This window comes from Salvelinus sp. IW2-2015, unplaced genomic scaffold, assembly GCF_002910315.2.
Source record: "Salvelinus sp. IW2-2015 unplaced genomic scaffold, ASM291031v2 Un_scaffold4259, whole genome shotgun sequence".
Taxonomy (NCBI): Eukaryota; Metazoa; Chordata; class Actinopteri; order Salmoniformes; family Salmonidae; genus Salvelinus; species Salvelinus sp. IW2-2015.
This window is the reverse complement of record NW_019945530.1, coordinates 19,931-24,076: the sequence shown is the minus strand read 5'-3', so window position 1 is coordinate 24,076 and position 4,146 is coordinate 19,931. Positions and strand designations below refer to the sequence as shown.

The window sequence follows — 4,146 nt, the reverse complement described above, 5'->3', positions numbered from 1 at the left end:
TTCTTCAATGTTCTGATGGGGAACGACTGTTGACCTGTTCACAAGGCAGTTTTAAAGTTATATTCTACAACGTTCTGATGGGGAACGACAGTTGACTGGTCACAAGGCAGTTTTAGTAATATTCTTCAATGTTCTGATGGGGAACGACTGTTGACCTGTTCACAAGACAGTTTTAAGTATATTCTTCAATGTTCTGATGGGGAACGACTGTTGACCTGGTCACAAGGCAGTTTTAAGTTATATTCTACAACGTTCTGATGGGGAACGACAGTTGACCTGGTCACAGGCAGTTTTAAGTATATTCTTCAATGTTCTGATGGGAAACGACTGTTGACCTGTTCACAAAGACAGTTTATAAGTAATATTCTTCAATGTTCTGATGGGAAACACTGTTGACCTGGTCACAAGGCAGTTTTAAGTAATATTCTTCAATGTTCTGATGGGGAACGACTGTTGACCTGTTCACAAGGCAGTTTTAAGTTATATTCTACAAGAACCAAGAGCAATAAATCACAAATTTAAAATTAAACAAAACTGGATGTACCAATCCTGGATGGCCCCTTTAAGTTAGGTTTTGGTTTGGGTAAGCTGATCCTAGATCTGTGACTAAGGACCACTAACATGGCTGAACTGTACAGTAATTTACTGTATTCTGACCTAGATCTGTGCCTAAGGATCTCTAACATGGCTGAACTGTACATTAATTTACTGTTTCCTGATCCTAGAGCTGCACCTAAGGACCTCTACAATGGCAGAACTGTACAGTAATTTACTGTTTTCTGCCTCGATCTACACCTAAGGACCTCTACAATGGCAGAACTGTACAGTAATTTACTGTATTCTGATCCCTAGATCTGTGCCTAAGACCTCTACAATGGCAGAACTGTACAGTAATTTACTGTATTCTGATCCTAGATCTGTGCCTAAGACCTCTACAATGGCAGAACTGTACAGTAATTTACTGTATTCTGATCCTAGATCTGTGCCTAACGACCTCTACAATGGCAGAACTGTACAGTACATTGTTACTACTTTATTCCTARACCTATACAACTATTGAAACAACTTTAACCCAACACCTAGCAACCTCATCAAGCGGTTCAGATCTCTTGGCGTAACGGCTAATTTGTTAGGTTAACAGTTGCTGGACACAGGTTTAAGTCCAGGTCAGGATTGCTACACTATATTTTGTTGGCCAGTGATAAACGAACCAATGGTTTTAAGATGGAGCCATGAGTGACAATCCCTGTTAGAGAATCCAGATTTCCTGTTTATTCCCTCCTGATTCTGGAAATCTTCCCACTGGGATTTCTAAAACACCTGTTGATAAATGCTGTTTTTGGACAAAGGCACTGCAAGTGTTCACATTTTTTTTTACATTATCTCATTATATACATAGAGGTGACCATGGTAACACTTGATAAWAACTATCATGAATAAACCTTTTAACTATTTCTAAACTCTTAACAACTATATTGTACATTTATCAACATGTATAAGAATGCATAAGTAAAATAATTTATTATAATCAATTTACGCTTACTAGAAAGTGTGTGCCCTCAGGCCTGGAGGGAAGAAAAAGTCATTCCGCTACTTAAGAATAATGAAGCACCCTTTACAGGCTCAAAAGGCCGACCAATCAGCCTGTTACCAACCCTTTGTAAACTTTTGGAAAAAAGGTTGTGTTATGGCTTTACACCCCCTGCTATATTGTGGATAAAGAGTTACCTGTCTATCAGAACACAGAGGGTGTTCTTTAATGGAAGCCTCTAGAACATAATCCAGGTAGAATCAGGAATTCTAGGCCCCTTACTTTTTTTTCTTTTTTTTTACTAATGACATCAAATCAAATCAAATGTTATTTGTCACATGCACCGAATACAACCTTACAGTGAAATACTTACTTACAAGCCCTAACCAACAATGCTTAAAAAATATATATTAAAAAAATACGAATAACAAATAAATGTAACACATAATTAAAGAGCAGCAGTAAAATAACAATAGCGAGGCTATATACAGGGGGTATCGGTACAGAGTCAATGTGCGGGGGCACAGGTTATTTGAGGTAATTGAGGTAGGTAGAGTTATTAAAGTGACTATGCATAGAATAAAATAATAAAAGAGAGTAGTAGCAGTGTAAAAGAGGGGGGGGAAATGCAAATAGTCTGGGTAGCCATTTGACTAGATGTTCAGGAGTCTTATGGCTTGGGGGTAGAGGCTGTTAAGAAGCCTCTTGGACCTAGACTTGGTGCTCCGGTACCGTAGCAGAGAGAACAGTCCATGACTAGGGTGGCTGGAGTCTTTGACAATTTTCAGGGCCTTCCTCTGACACTGCCTGGTATAGAGGTCCAGGATTGCAGGAAGCTTGTTCCCAGTGATGTACTGGCCTACCCTCTGTAGTGCCTTGTGGTCGGAGGAACTCTCCTCTGTTGTGCATTGTGGTCGGTGGAACTCCCCTCTGTTGTGCCTTGTGGTCGGAGGCCGAGCAGTTGACATACTTTTGGGTAAAGGCAGTGTGTCTCTGCATGCGGATGACTCAACACTATATATGTCAGCTACTACAGTGACTGAAATGACTGCAACACTTAACAAAGAGCTGCAGTTAGTTTCAAAATGTGTGGCAAGGAATAGCCAAGAGTTGTACGCAGAGAGCGAACACTAATAATATGCGTGTCAAACTTTCCTGGCTCAAAGTGGAGAGATTGACTTCCTCAATACTTGTATTTATGAGATGAGTGGACATGTTGAATGACCCGAGCCGTCTGTTTGAACTACTGACACAAGGCTCGGACACCCATACATACCCCACAAGACATGCCACCAGAGGTCTCTTCACAGTCCCCAAGTCCAGAACAGACAATTGGAGGTGCACAGTACCACATAGAGCCATGACCACATGGACGTCTCGTCCATATCAAGTAACTAATGCAAACAGTAAAAATAGATTTAAGAAACAGATAAAAATACACCTTATGGAACAGCGGGGACTGTTAAGCAACACAAACGTAGGCACAGACACTCATACACACACAATAACATATCCACTATACACACACGTACACACACGTACACATGGATATTTGTGTTGTAATGTGTGGTTGTGTAGTAGGGGTCTGAGGACACACACTTAGTGTGTTATGAAATCTGTTGTGAATGTTTTGTAATGTTTTTAAACTGCTTTAATGTTGCGGACCCAGGAAGAGTAGTTGCTGCCTTGACTGAACTAATGGGATCCTTAATAAATACAAATACAACACAACACATACAAATTAAAACTGTCAAATCCTTATCCTGCTCATAGTAGATCCAAGTTTTTGCCATGGGTAACCATGTTTACCATCAGATACCAACTAACTAAGATACAAATGAAGACATAAGACAGAGAGGAAGTTGAGGAGGAGATTAAAACACCCAGAAACCCACAGCACACAGTGATGAAATATTACCATATTCCTATCTCTATGCAACGCATCCCAAATGACAGCCTATGATATAGTACTCTTTGGGCCCTGGTCTAATGTAGTGCACTATATAGGGAAAAGGGTGTCATTTGGGCCTCAGCACTAGAAAGAGGAAGCTGCCAGTGGAATAACGGTTTCTACAGCAACAGAGTCCCTACTGTAATATAAGCACCACACTCAGATCAGTTTATATWGTCCCTTACTGATCATCATTATCCAGGCTTACACAGTAAAACTGAACCTAGACCTGTCCTTATGGGGCGGTTTGCAGTGGCATAGCAGTAACCTCTGTTTGAGGAAGTAGCAAGGGGATTAGTGAAGTTACACACTCATTTTGCCAAGTGGGCCTCATTTGGTCTTCAACCTCGTCCGGAGGACCTCACTTAAAATGTAATACATTTCCTCGACATGGTTTTTCTGAGATATCCATCGCTATTTGACTGTCTAGACACCTGTACCATGTCAGATATAGAATTGTACACAATTTTGTGTTGCATTCCAATATAACACTTTATATATTTTACAAAAGAGTGTAATATAACAAAAACGTTTAAAATAGAAACACTGGATTTTCGGCATAAAAAATTATAAAAAGTTGATTAATTATGAAATTATGAAAAATATTAAGAAACATTCCACCCTTGAGGCCACAACTCTCTCCTTTCCTCTGAAGTGAACACTC

The 4,146-nt window shown here is 39.9% G+C and overlaps 1 long non-coding RNA gene across 1 annotated transcript; it reads right to left on the bottom strand.

The window, feature by feature from the left end:
- Positions 1–328: 328 nt before the first annotated feature.
- LOC139026265 (uncharacterized) lies at positions 329–1,464 on the bottom strand. The gene is made up of 3 exons (XR_011478024.1): positions 995–1,464; positions 658–677; positions 329–594 (listed from the first exon to the last, which is right to left on the bottom strand). It is a non-coding gene; the product is annotated as an uncharacterized lncRNA (long non-coding RNA).
- Between the last annotated feature and the right edge of the window lie 2,682 nt (positions 1,465–4,146).